General features: G+C 43.8%; 2 protein-coding genes across 2 annotated transcripts in view; one reads left to right on the top strand and one right to left on the bottom strand.

Annotated features, from left to right (window-relative positions):
• The window catches only part of LOC144953332 (uncharacterized), a 446,639-nt gene that overhangs the window by 239,354 nt on the left and 192,232 nt on the right, over positions 1-15,053 (bottom strand).
• LOC144953325 (uncharacterized) overlaps positions 1-15,053 on the top strand; it is a 378,709-nt gene that overhangs the window by 194,568 nt on the left and 169,088 nt on the right. The gene's annotated exons all lie outside the window — the stretch shown is intronic.

The following is a 15,053-nucleotide window of genomic DNA, read 5'->3' as shown; positions in this document are numbered from 1 at the left end:
GTGGTATTGGTTAAAAAGCAGGACGGAAGTCTGATTGTGCATTGATTTACGAAAATTGAACAAAGTCTCAGTGGTAGATGCGTATCCGCTTCCACGGATGGACGACCAAAATCTCAATTACATTTGCCAAGTCAGGGTAAACAGATATCGCCACATTGCGAAGTGTAACATTGTAACGTATTTAGAAAAATTATATACATACCATTCGCCACTACATCGCGGTGACGTCACCACAGCGCTTGTGCCAGGTGAAGTGCACTTTTAATCCACGTACAGTGTCGAAGTTTCGATAAAAGCACAACAAATGATGTTCGCGTAAATTTCCCTAAACGTAGCTGGAAAAATATGTTGAGACTAAAATCTATCAACATTGTAGACCAGATGTATTTGCTGAGCCCGTAGCAGTGTATTTTTGTTGATACATTTCTGATGTGCAACGATTGCCATCTCGTTGCCGTTTGCATCTGTAGTCATCACTTGAAGTCGTCATTGACTGCAAACAAACAAAACAGCCCAATGATAATACATTTGGTTTTCCACTAAATTTGCCTAAACTCGCAGCTCTGTCATGCAATGAACATTACTGTCAAGTGGCAGCGTAGGGTGGGGATATCCTGCCCCGGTATGGTGGACCAGATATATCTCATCTCATGTCATGTTGTCGATAGCTAAATTGGTAGAAATGCATAACTCTGTTGGTAAAGCCTCCACTGGATGGCGCTTTGGAAAGCCCATCTTGAGGGTATTTTTCCTACTCTTCCACGCTGGCTAAACGCCTTGGAAGAGGTGGGAATACCCACGCTTTACCACACCAGATACAACCTGGCGCTTGGCTGTGGTATACCCATTTATACAGCTAGTTGGATAGATTTAAGAAACCTGCTCATTGCTTAAATTGCCACACAGGTCAATCCAGCGACCTATGTATTGCCAAGTCAAGTGTGCTAAACATTACATATGATAAAAACATTCTTCTTCAGGATACAGTGGGAGGAAATGCATTTGTAAAGAAGTGTATTGTTTTGAGACAAAATTTTCCAGACAACACGTAAAGTCCGTATCACCAGCTCTTTTATAATTTCTACATTTGGACGTATTGGCAGTACACTAGTGCAGCATAACATACCAGTCCTCATAATACAGTTGAAAATCAACATTTGAATCAGCAAATCGGTTTATCAGTCTTTAGTTGACTCTGTAACCAAGTTTGACGCGATTCGAAGGTTTATTCAGTCGACTGAAACTTGCTAAAAAAAGGTAAAGACTCACCGTTTATTTGGGTCCGTTAGATCGAGGAACTGTCCGATCAAGTCTAGGGCATGAGTCAAATCTGCCTTTGGAACACGGAGCCAATAGCCATCAGGCTGGGTGCTGCAATACGGCAACAGACTGTGAAGCGTCATGTTCAGCTGCTCTTGATGTTCGTCTTCCAACTGCTTCGACATCAGGAAAATTGATTTTGACGCACTCCACAAGATTTTCTGACCGGGGTTGCGAACCGTGGGAAAATAAAGGACTATTGCGCGAAAAATGTGCTTTATTTTCAAAACCGTGCACCGGTGTACCGCCAATACTTAATTTGATCTATCCCGGTGTTACAGTGGAGTCTGTTGTGAAGGACAAGATAATAAGTTTAAAAACTTGCATGCAATGGAAAAAAATGTTTACGCCTTGTTACAACCATAAACCAAAGCCCATATTAGAGGACCAATTGATCCGTACGAAGGGTATCCAAATGCAAAACAATACAGGGGGGGGGGGGTAAATACATCCTGGATGGACTTCAAAAAGTTAGTGCAGTCGGAGGTCTGGATCGATACTGGCAAATTGCCGAAAATTATAGAAGCCATAGCCATCTTAAGCAGAGAATGAAGGCTGATGACTCCCAAAGCTTTCTGCTAATACGGGCATAACTGCTGTGAACATCTGCTAACGCTGATGATCCACATAGAAGCAAACAAAACCATTTGCTTACAGAAGCTGAACAATCGACTGTGACGTGGTTTGCTCAGGCTCAACCCTTTTTGAATCTTTACGACATCCCTCCAACCAGATTGTACAAATTCATCAATGTGAACTATATATGTATATTTTCATCGCATTGTTTCTTTTGAGGTGCCAACATGGGACAATCGCAGGAGATTTCCAATGTTGGATAGCTATATCAAGAATCGATGTGTGAAGCCCAAAGCACAATCCACTTCAACGAACCAATGTCACTAAATCTCATGTGGGATTCTGCGATTTTCCTCTCATGCAGAAAAGCAAACCAAAGTGCCTAGGCGTAACATTAGGCCAGACCCTCAGCTACCAGTAATACTTAGAAAACACCTGCAACAAAACAAACGCCTGCATATCATAATACAGAAATTAGCAGGTGCATTATGGGAAAACAACACATATCTCCGGATGACGACACAAGCGCTGGTTCTCTTGAGAACAGAATATTGATGACCAGTCTGGTGTAACAGTCTGCATACAAAACTCGACAGACAAATCAATGCCATGAGGATAAAAAATAAGAGGCACACTTAATCTGTGCCACTACCATGGTTTCCATTGAACATTAGGCAAGAATCCGCTGTACTTTAAGAATACAGATACCTATATATATACAGGACATATGATCTGTGCCGGTGATCCGAGTAATGTCCCAAACACTTTTTTGACCCCTGATGACCGACAAAGACATCATTGATTTGTCGTTCTAAAGCTGGATGACCTAAGAAATCCTGAAGAAGTAACTCAAAGGTTTGGCACGTAATTTATCTGGCTTTAGCCTGCATAGAAAACAATGGGCTGTGCTTAATTGTGTAGTGGCTGTGAATATCACCGTGTGGTGCCGGGCTTGCGAGACCACGGCAGATAATGTTGTCATTATGTGCAGCCCGGTTACTGGGCGTAGTACCAGCCCTAGCGGGGCTTGGGTGAGCACTGGTTAGCGCAGAGGCACCACGTACAGTGTGCGGTGCAGGCTCCCGGTGAGGCAGCGAGAGAGTCAGCCAGCCAGGGTTACGTTGAGGCATAATACGCTGGTTGACTTGCCGACACGTGACCGGATGATATTGGTGGGAGGCCACCGGTGGATGGGGGCCGCTGGGTGGTTACGTGGTATAGCGGAGGTCTTGGCAGCCTTCGGGAAAGGGCCGGAGAGATCGAGAAGGTAGGCGGGGTGAGAGGCAGAGCCAGCCCCAGCCCGATATAACGGGGGCCCACGTGGGGCTCGGGGTTCTTGACTGTTGGTGAAGAAGATCCACGTCGGGTTGAAGAAGCCTCTAGCCACGCGGTCCGGGACCCAGCTCGTGGTCCGGACCGGGATAGCGGGACCGTGTCTAGTTCTGCCGTAGCGTGGTTAGATTGGCGTTCAACACCTGAATTATGTTTTGTTGTGTTGAGTTTATGTAATAGTGTTGCTACCAAGACAACGTCTGCGACTCAGTTGGACTCACTACAATTGTATCTGAACACACGGTAGCTGTGGACATTTGCTTCACAAATGGAATATAAAAGAGTCCGATCTGTGCATCACATAAGAGACCACTGCGAAAATATGCTTACACAGGAGGTAGAGATTGAATGTTGTGAGTTGCTCGTCAAATGCCATACGACTGAGATAAAGCCTGTGACATCCAGAACTTCCTCTTCTCAGTATCACAATAGACTGGTGAAATATCCGAGCGTCATTGCAGCTAGACATACCTTTTTCCTCGTTCTTGTAAAACCAGTCACTGGGTGTCACCATTCATCCAAGCACAAAAGGGTATCACAATAACCATGCCACCTATCACGCGTAAAACTCATGGCTATTTAAAGCTCCACCGCAAGACAGTACAGCAAGACTCCAGCAAATAGCTTCCTCTCTGTGAACGTCACCTCGTCACCGTGAGTCTTTTCTCTACCATCACACACATCAAACGACGCAAACACAGGCATTGTTTCTAGTTAAGTGCTCGAGTAATTTCTTCCATAAGAAGTTTTTTAGGTTAGATCGCCTAAACATATAAATGTGTTGTTAGAACCCGGTCACCACCCGACAGCCAACTTGTAAGGGTTGTCACGTAAACAGAACATGCCAATTCGTCACTAGTACAACACACCGGTGTGTTGGAGAGCCAAGCCACAACATTTACAATCCGAGTACGACGTTTCGCCAGTAATTACAACTAGCTTCATCAGTTTGAAGAAAAGTATCCTCCCCATAGAGGTTAGTAATTACATATTTACGCGATCTAACCCAAAAAACCTATTATGGATATTGGTCGCGAAAGCCTATGTGTTAAACCAAGAAATATCTGTTTGTGGAAAAATGGTTAAAAAGCTGATTTTTTTTTTACATATATTGTATTGAAAAGTACATCAATGTTAGCCGAGTATGGTATTAATACAGTAACGCCTGAATTATTATATTTTGCAAGCATATTTAGGACAGAATAACATGCAACACACTGGTGTGTAAATAAGAAGCACTTTATGGCCAATTCAAAGTTTACAACAGCACCATGGAGATTATTTAATTTCGTCCATGATGCTTCAGGTGCACACAGATTTATCCAAACATGCCAAGAGCGACTCTAACCCGAAGAAGCATATGCAAATATGGCGTTGATTTCCTCTAATTATTTGAAACGGAAATCACTTTGAATGCATTTCCAGTCTTGTCACAGTGGACGCTGCTTCTCTTGTTCGCATTAACCCCAGATTGTGTTTCCCTTAGGAAATTAACTATCGTGGAACATCGCACATATTCACTGCACATTTGTGATGTTTTAGAAAAGAGTTGTGGATACGCTTTGTCAAGTTCTCAATAGAAAAACCCCAAGGATTCCCACAATAATGGCTTCCAGGTGAATACTACGCAACAGTTCCGCTGTGTATGCCATGTCTGGTAGGCCACTGAGTAGGCAGTAGCTACTCCACTCCCTGTATTTGTAGATGCAATTGGAGACATCTACTTTTTTGTAGTTATAGTGCAGCATGTCTAATAGGCATCATCCAAAATTTGAATCGATTCGACAAAAGTTATAACTTTGACAACATATTTCTTAAATGCTAAAGTTTTGTTTTGTGACCTCCAGGTGAAAGATGCTATAGAATTATAAATCATCATGATTAACAACTAGCTTGCTGAAGTGGTCTTCAACTGCACATAGACGCATGTGAAACAATCAAACCCGTGAATTTGGCAATAACCTAAGCAACTCTTGGTACGACGTGTCGCCAACAGCATGACATACGTGTAGAGGACTAAGAACCCCTTTCCCGGGCTTTTCGCCCTTCAAACGAATCCAAAAGGCGGCTCCCACTCACGACCTATGAATCCGTAAGCCACTCGCGGTTAGCCGATCGCACGAGGCGAGGTTCCCATTCGAACGCGTGAGCCGTTGCAGCATCCTAACAACTTGCGTTTGAGCGCAGGCTCTCATAATCGATTAATTAACTAATTCAAAAGGAGTGAATCTGCACAAGTGTTAATGGACGTTACAATTTATTAAAGTGTTTTTGCTAACTTTCAGTCCTTCTTTACCCGATCCAGGTCCACTGCAAATCAAGGTGCTGAAACGGACTCTTCCACAGATTTTTTCCATATTAATAATGTAATCAAAACAGACGTGTACAAGGGAATTAATTGGAAAAAAACACAATACACGTTCTATAGATCACAAAAAGCCAATGAACATGTTTTAAAATTAGTTACTTTACATGGTTCATATTTTGGAACAACAATTCAACAATGTGTCATCAAAATGTTGGGGCTGGGCAAGGCATCTCATAGACAGCACGACGCAACGTATTCCACAGGAGGGACGGAGAAGAAAATAGAAATAAAGTCCTCTAGGTATTGGGTGCAAAAAGAAGATTTCAGATGGCAACATATTGATCCAAAATATGACTTTGATGATTTAGTGTGTATAGGTCTTCATTATGATTGCTTCATGGTGTACATGATATCTAAGAAGAGTGTGAAAGAGCTTATAAAAGATAAAATAATAAAACCCCAAGGAAATCAGGGATATTGGTTTTTCAGAGGGTCAGTTAAAGATAAGTTGTGCACAATTAAATCAAAAGATGATATAGAAACATATTTCAAAAAACAACGTGAAAACGGTGGAGTGTAATTGTAATGTAGTCTCCCGAATCCCCCCTCCCCTCTGATTGGGTCTGGCTAACTGCAAGGGGATAGTCAGAGAGGAGGCCAGGAGACTACAATCAGCCGAGCAGGCCACTCCAATCCCAAGTGAAAATTCAGGAAAGCAGGCTGTAGACGTGGGCCTACATCAATACCACCAGTATTACATAATGATGCCATCCTAAGAAAGCAACTCTCATAGTATATAATGCATATAAAAAATGAGCGTTTTTCACCATTAACACAGCCGATTGCGCCTTTTAAGGATTTCGCTTCCGAGACTAGAGCAAAACATCGTACACTATATCTAAGCACAATTCAATGTAAAATCATTAATATAATTTACAGCATAGAGCAATAACGCGGGAAATCTGCGGGTGGTAAAGTAAAATAGGGGGTTAGAACTAAACACTGAATAAAATATAGTACATTACACAATAACATAACACGTAAACATTACATTAATTTTACATGCATTTTATAATACATTCCTGCGGAGGGAGCTGGTAGGAACGTTGGGTTCCTCGGTCAATGGCCAGGGTCAACGGCGGCGTGGTGAGGGCAGGCACAAGCCGGCGTGAGTAGCTTAAACGTTGAGTTTAAGCTGGCCATTGAGTTTTATAAGGGCACCACGGCGTGACCAGCCCCTCCCCGCCCCACCCCTCCCACCCCCCCCACCCAGCCCCACCCTCCCCACCCAGCCCCTCCCCATCCCTCCCCACCCAGCCCCTCCCCTCTCCACCCAGCCCGACCCCTCCCATTTGTGAATGCACGACGGACGGACAAAATAATCCCCTGTGGGCTGGTGGAACCAGGTGGTTCCTACCAGTATTAACAGTGATGACAGTGTCAATGCAGTGATGGGGGAAGGTCGGGTTAGAGGGGCTCAGCCCACCCTCTCTTCTTCTGGGCCACAGATGCAACACTCACCGCAACGCTTCGGGTCCACAATTAAGGGCAAAATTAACCCTTTCGCAGAATCGGAACAAAACATTTAATAACTATCGGCACAGCACGTATTTATGTCGGAAAGACGTACGGAGGCTCCCACCAGGCAACGGAGGAGGGCGTGTGGCACAGTTTGGCGCCAGTTGTCGTGAAGTGCGGTCGTGTCGCTGCGGTTCTCTGCGGTGAGTACATTGCATTTTTTTTTTAAACGGCGGTGCTACGCCTCCTGAATAAAATGAACGGCCACCGCTTGCGCGTTCCGGGGTGGAGCTGTAGCGCCAGAACCACGGTCCCGCGAAATTTGTAACAATGGCGTTACGCAATGCAGTGATGTCACCCTGTGATGCAATGACATGACACATGCATCATGTGACTTCCTGAACACCGTGTTTACACGTGGATACCCAAATTTCCAGGCCACGATTGATAAATTGGGAAACAAATAATAAACCGTTTATTAAACCCTTCCCCCATCATCTCTTTGACGTCGTCGTTATCGTTGAAATTAAAGGTATGTAAAGTTAATGCAACGTTTATTTATGTTTTAGATTGTTATTGTGTAATTTAATGCATTGTATTCGGTGTTTAGTTCATAAACAGGCAAATCGAAAGGCAACCCGAGTTTAGCTATGACGAGTCTGACAGCGGCCGTGTACTTTTCCAACCGCGGATTTGCCTACCACGGGATTTTCCAGGAACCGAACCTCCGCGGTTGGCGAGGGATTACTGCAGGGGCGGTTTCTTCATTAGGGCGATTGGGCGACGCACCACCAATGTCATTCAACCACAGAGTCACGCTAGCCATCACTGTGCCTCTGGATATAGTCCAATCAGCGTCATGTCACGTTCTGTGGAGTACCGCCTCTTTTTGGGCGATTTCACTCCGGCTGAGAATCGCCCCGAGTGGCCCCATAGACTTACATTCAAAGATGTTTTTTTTCGAACGGCGGGCGCTCCAATGCATTCTCTATGGCTTCCGGGAGGGCTTGCACTAACGTGCTTACGTCATCATACGTGCTAACGTCATCATACGTAAGCACGTTTCATCCAACAATATAATTTATCGCCACCTAGTGGAATCTTTAATAAAATAAACTTGAGTGGTTTGTTTTAATAGTGAGCATAGAAACAAACAAGATGTATTGTAAGAGTCACTTTATTTTTCATTAATATTAAAGAAGTGAAGTTGCCTTTACATGCTTAAGCTGTTAATTTATCCATTGCATGGGTGGACAGTATCCTTATCAATCATCCAGACATTTGCCCCCCCTGAGAGATTTTGCAGGAGCCGCCACTGGATTACTGTATTGCAAAGTCAGTTTTGTGTCACCGAGTGACTTTTCATGAACAGCGCTCTCAGGTATTGCAAGTCAGGCAGTGGGTATTGGCGACAGAGACCTTGGCATTAGGTTTAAATCCCAACACATTTTTTTGCAAACAATTTTATTATTTTTTTACTTCAGGTTGGTAAAATGAATACATGCCATAACGCCCCTTTGTCACGTGATTGTTACATTTTCTCCAAATAGGTTGTGCAGATTAAGTAACACAAAAAACACGAGCATAAAACAATCTTTACAAAAGTACCTTTAAAGACCAGCATTAATTAAATTACAACCGGTAAACTAGTTTTAGAATCAATTTCCGGTTAGGAACGTCAGGAACCGGTAAGCATTTCCAGTGGAATTTTAGTAATGAATGCACTGATTGGTGCGTCCGAAAGGTGTACTTTATAATTGTATTTTTAAAAGGCACAGAACATTATCCTAATTATGGAAGTGACTGTTATCACCATCTATTCACACTGTGAACCCTAATTAATAAACTTAGTCGAAACTCGGGCTGATCTTCTGAAATGATGATAAACAAGTTTTACTTGTCTCGATTTAAAGCTTTCGTGACTGCAGGTATTCATCTTCTTGGTTCTTTCGGTAAAGTCGCGTAGAATGGAAATAATTAAAATATTAAATATATAGATTTGTTTTATTTTATTATTTCCCTTCTACGTGACTTTACCGAAAGAACCAAGAATATGAATCCCTGCAGTCACGAAAGCTTCAAATCAAAACTGTTAATCTGTGTTAGATATTGGAAATACTCAATGGTTGTTCCCAGGTCTTCAAACCAGGCTATCAATTCCACCTTGGCACGAATAATGTGGCTAATTTATGCATTGTTATGTGTACACGTAACATCATGAATATTAATGCCCGTGTGGGCTTGTCTAACGTTCTGTATACAAATGACTCATCCATTTCGCCAACATGTGTAATGGCAAGTTTACATTTGGGGGAAAAAAATGCTGAAAATTGTCTAAATTTATACAAGCAGACAATATTCAAACACATAAAACTCAAACTTACTGCCTTGTGTCAGGATATTTTACGATAGCTCACGTAAGACATTTATATGCTTTGCTAAGTGTTACAATCCAGTTAAAGAGTCTCTTTGACAGCATGCAGACGCATTCCCATTTATGGGCATTGTTTAATCCCTAGCCAAAAATGTAGTGGCCAAAAAGAAAACCAAGCTGAACTTTTTTTTTACAAATAATAGCATTTTAATAATGATGTAGTATTTGTGAGTGTGATTTTGTTAAGGCAATTTGTGTTGATTAATGGGATATGTACTTTGTAATCATGTTTAGCAATATAGTATTTGTGCATCACCGACCTTGATAAATGTGACTGGTTCCCTGTGTCGTTGTAGAGCGATATGCACCGGTTTTAATTTATTTTACGGTATGTTCCAAGACATTACCAACAGGTGTGCGTGATTTTTTTGTATGTAACGTGAACATTTTGAACAATAACTGGAAGGGTTATAGAATGTCAGTTGTTTCCAAGAATACCAAGTTTGGAGATTGTTCCCTTTACAACAATGTTCTATGTGCATTGCTGTTTAGTTATCATAAATATGTAACCGAATAGATATCCTTGTGTGAGGGTTGCTCATTTTTTTAATATGGGAGAGGAGTTCCAATCCATTTCTCTCCCATGCAATGCCCTCAATATTATAGAGCACCAATGCGAACTTTTAAATGTAATTTAACGGTGACAGAAAGATGGACAATGACTCCATCCGTAATACAGAGAATCTTAACAAGTTTTGGAATGTATTAACTATGCCTTGGTTCGATATGCACTATTGATGCACTATGCACACGGGCACGGACTGTGGTGGATTTCCTGACAATATAACCAACTCTTCAAAACTCTTGGCAACAGCACACATTTTACATAACCCCGTAGTTCAGCTTAACACAGCGCCCCCATGTGTCGACAATCACAACTCTGAGTACAACCAACTCTTCAAACTCTTGGCAACAGTAACAAACACACACTTGTTCAACCCTGTAGCTCACAGCTTAACACAGCGTTCCTGCGTGTTGACAATCACAGAACACTGTGGTGACAAAACAGATTCAGCAAAACGTGACGACCGTTCGCACCCAGCCTTACGAACACACCATTCTTAGGTGAAGAGACAACGTGGCAGAAGCCCAGGGTACGTAACGGCAGTCTCAGGACTTGGTTGGCGCTTTCAACAGGGCTCTGAACAACTCAACGCAGCTGCACTATCGGGACTTGGTTTTGGAGCTTCCAGCAGTGCTCTGAGCGACTCAACACTTCAGCAGGCCCGGGTCCCGGCTCGCACCCAAAACAGCGCTCACAGCGACTCGGTGCAACAGCTGTCCCAGCCACCGACGCGTCCACCCCGCAGCACTGCACAAAGCGACTCCGCGCACCAGCAGCACCGTGCACCGGCCAGTCCACACAACTGCAGCAGCACCGACAACAGTCCCAGCCACCGAGCCCCTCATACAACATCAGCGTGCTGCAGCAACTAAGTAATGCCGGCCCGGACAAATATACAAATTTAGTCCCGCCCTCACAGCCTCTGTCAATCAACTTGGTACGTGCAGTGCGGAACCACACAAGCCCTTCAAACAATCACGCACAATTCTAGATTTGAAGCTTTCGTGACTGCAAGGATTCATACCGAACACTCACGCACAGCCCCGTCGACTGCCCCTCGCCCCACACCAATTGGCCTGCCCTGACTGGCCAATTCGTGTCCCGCCCCCAGTCAAGGTCAGACTTTGTGGCGCCTTGGCTTCCGGAGACGGTGGGCTTAGGAGGATTTTCCCCTCCACAATAGCCCCCCCCCACCCCGAGGCGACAGGATCCGTCCACACCGTTACACCTTGTCTATTTACATACAAGTGCAATAATAAACATTAATCCATGTTGACGTTTCTGTAACTTAATGTCACCAAGACATTTTCACGATGAAGAAGTGACTTGTCCTTACAAACTTTTGTTTCAGGAAATGTTATTTCATGTTTATTTAGGGGCCATCCATAAATGACATCACGCATTTGGGGGGGTGGGGTGTCAGACATTTGTGACGATGCATGACGAGGGAGGGGGGGTGAGAAATGTGACGTGACATCAAAATGCGCAACTTTAAGTAAATGTAGACAACACGTTCTACTTAATTAAATAGATTTTTAAAATAAATGTTTTTTTCCTACAACATCAGAGTGCAGCGCCACATTAAATATGCACTACAATGACAATAGTTTTAAGCGAATTGAAGCATGTTTTATTTTCAAAATGGAAATATGGTTTGGGGGGGGGGGCAGAGCTTTGTGACGTCATATTTGAGGTGGGGTCTGACTTTTTGTGAGGCCGTGTGACGAGAGGGGGGTCAAAAATCGTCCAAAATCGCGTGACGTCATTTATGGACGGCCCCTTATATTTGTGCACTGTTTTTAATGTATTTTGTATTGCGGTTGTTTTTTACCCTGGTTTTTATTTATCAGATTTTTATGCATTTAAGAAATGATGTATAATTTTAAAAAGTATAAGCAAAGCATATGCTGATGTACATTGAGGGTAACGGTGCAATATTAAAAAAATGTCTGAGTCCATTAGGACACATACCTCATTAATTAAGAGCCTAACAGCATCGTTAGCTGTCAGCGGTATTAGCTCTGCGGAGCTGAGCATAGTCTTCCCGCTCATGCCCAGCTGCAGCTGCTGTACAACAGTCAACGCTATGTCACTACACATATATGGGGATGCATTGCCGATGTTATTTCTTTTGTATGAGCAATATATCAGGGGTTCATTGGGGTATCAGTAATCGCACTAATAATACAAATGGTAACATTATTTAATAAATACAAATTCTAAATTATATCAACAGTATGTACTGTACTCATGAGTGGATTCTAACGTACTCATCCTAAAAGACAGCGGTGGGAGATGAGGTTGGAGGAGCTGCTGCTGCGCTCACAATCCGGGGTCTTTCTCTGAGAACTCCAGGACCTCCGTGATCTTAGTGATGCCCTCAGTCCTAATTTATGTGAAGATTCTTTTGGGGAGAGTCCGAGACTCTCTACTCTGCCCTCGTGAATTCTCACTTGGCTAAAGGTAATTTTGGAACAGTCATCCACTTACGACCACAATTAGGTCCTGATGCCCATTCGAATGTCGGATGGTTCGTAAGTCAGAACACAATACAGTAATGTGTTGTATATATAAATGTCCATATGGTCAGTGTTATGAAACATGTTAAGGTTCAAAAAAAGGGAAGCATTATTAATCTCATAAATAAATATTGTAGATTTGCATGTAAAATTGTAAAAAATACTGTATAGAAAATAAAACATAAAGTAACAAATAAAAAAACTTTCATTTTCACTTACTTTGAGTCCTGATGTTGGCTTGCTTGTCAAAAACGGCGCAATGAGTAACCACAATTGTACACACGGGGGCACGCGTGCACACACACAAAGACAAAACACAAAGATCCCCCATATAGCCTTAACAGATCTTTGGGGCAAGTGCTATTGGCGAGCACCTTTGAAGGCCGGAACGGTACACGAGGGGGTGGGTGATCAGCACCTCGCCCGACCTCCTGTCTCCCCAGTGGAAATGTTTATATACCACACCAGGTACTCATTTGATGATGAGTCGACCAAGGGGGAGGCCCAGAACAGCTTCAGATAATCTTCACTGGTGTTCGCCGTGAGCGGGAATCGAACTCGGGTCGCCGCTTTCGTAGCGCAGAGTGATAATCGCTGCACTACCGCTCCCCACACACTTTCTCACACACACACGTGTGCATGCGCACACACAAACAATTACTCCCAGTGCGAGGCTGACTCATTACATCTCGTGGGAAATCGCTCCACTGTACAAAATAGTTCCTCGGTTCAATTTGCAGGTGCGAGTCTGCGTTTCAAGTCAGTGTGAAAATATATATTTCATGTAAGCTGCTTCGTAAGTGCGGGCGTTCATAAATCGCGTGTTCGTAAGTCGAGGAATGGCTGTGTAGTGGCGTTAATGATGGCACTAGACAGCACCAGCTACTACCCCAGGAGTGCGGCTGTGCGCCTGCAACCTCTCTCGGGAGGCCGGAGCGAGTGCGGCATGCGAGCAGGCCCTAGGGGGCGTAGTCCTGGAGACAGGGTAGCAAGGGGGCCCGGAAGGGGGCTCGAGCGCTCGTGAGGGGGAGCCGGGAGCCTGCTGTATGAATCCCTGGGGTCCTGCGCCTCGTCGTCTCCGAGTCTTCGGTCTTCGCTCGGCATCGTGGGTCAGGCAGCGTATTAGGCTCAGTGACCCGTTTGTGTAGTTAACTCGCTATTCACATAGTTAACAGTGTAGCCACACCTAACTATAGAACCAGTATACTTTTAGAGTTATCTCGTGAGGGAAAGTTGTTAATAAACGTGTTGCCTCAAACTCCAGAGTGTGTGTCTCCAAGTACACCACTACACCTGTAATATCAAAAATATATACGTAATCGTGACTATTAATCGTAATGAATTGCGGGGGGTGGGGTCTGGTTAGCTAAGAGCGTGCGTCACTCTCATTGGCTGAGACAATGATTGGGGCGGGTACATTTCCTCAGCCAGCACTCTTGCGTGTTATCACTCCTGAGCACTGTTTCGATTTTTGAATTTTCTTAATTTTTTCGTAAAAATGTTCTCCAGGACAAAGAGAGCTATAATGAATCAGTGTTCTATGGGGTCGTGCTAATTGAGGTATGCCTGTATTACTATTATACAACTGATAAAAATCGGGAATTCGAATGTCCCTAGAAGACTTAGGTCTTAGGAAAACCTCGGGGCACAACTCTGGTTCTCAAGAGCTGCAACTCGAAATCTTCAACTGCTTAGTGTACAGCTGAAAACGGTATGAAAACTGGGTCTGGTTAAGATAATTATTCAAGAGATTCAATAATTGAGATCTCAGACAGAATGAAGACCGGAAAGCCTCTGCGGCCTTTAAGGACCGGGTCAGTGGCACTGCTGCTTAGACACTCAAGAGTAAAAAAACATGACAGCACAACTCCTTGGACACATCGAATCCGTATATTTTGAGAAATAGACTGCATAAATCAGCAATCCAAAGTGTTCTGTAATAAATAACAACCCGGAGATAATTTCAACAATGAAATGGATCCATTGCATGAGAAGGTAAAAGCTGCCTTTGAAAGCATTCAACCAAGAAGCCTCGTTTCGTCTCTAACCGTACCGCATGGCGGCTCTGGGAGAGGGGAAGCTACACGGATCAGCTTTGCGAACCATGCCACCCCTGCACCGACTCCTTATCCTCCTGTGTCCTTGCAAGCAGACCACAATTATTGCCTATGGCACATGCAGCCACGTTTAAACAGACCACCAATTAAGTGTATGGATTTGCATTGATGGAGCACTTGCTTAAATACCTCGGGAACTCAGACCGCCTTACTTCACATCTCATCTCCACCATTCCAAAGCCCTGCCGCAGTCTAACTCAAGGGATCCCGCTGGCAGCTGTCCTCGTGCGGCGGCGTCAGGTGCCCAGAGCACAGGCCTACAAATGGGCATTAGCATCTGACAAGTCGGGGGGGGGGGCGATGTTGCTATAGTCTCTTTCCAATTAAGACATTTGCCAATAGTTTATCAAATATTATGATCTTG

Source organism: Lampetra fluviatilis, chromosome 74 (genome assembly GCF_964198595.1).
Source record: "Lampetra fluviatilis chromosome 74, kcLamFluv1.1, whole genome shotgun sequence".
In the NCBI taxonomy this organism is placed as follows: Eukaryota; Metazoa; Chordata; class Hyperoartia; order Petromyzontiformes; family Petromyzontidae; genus Lampetra; species Lampetra fluviatilis.
This window is presented reverse-complemented; position numbering and strand designations above follow the sequence as displayed.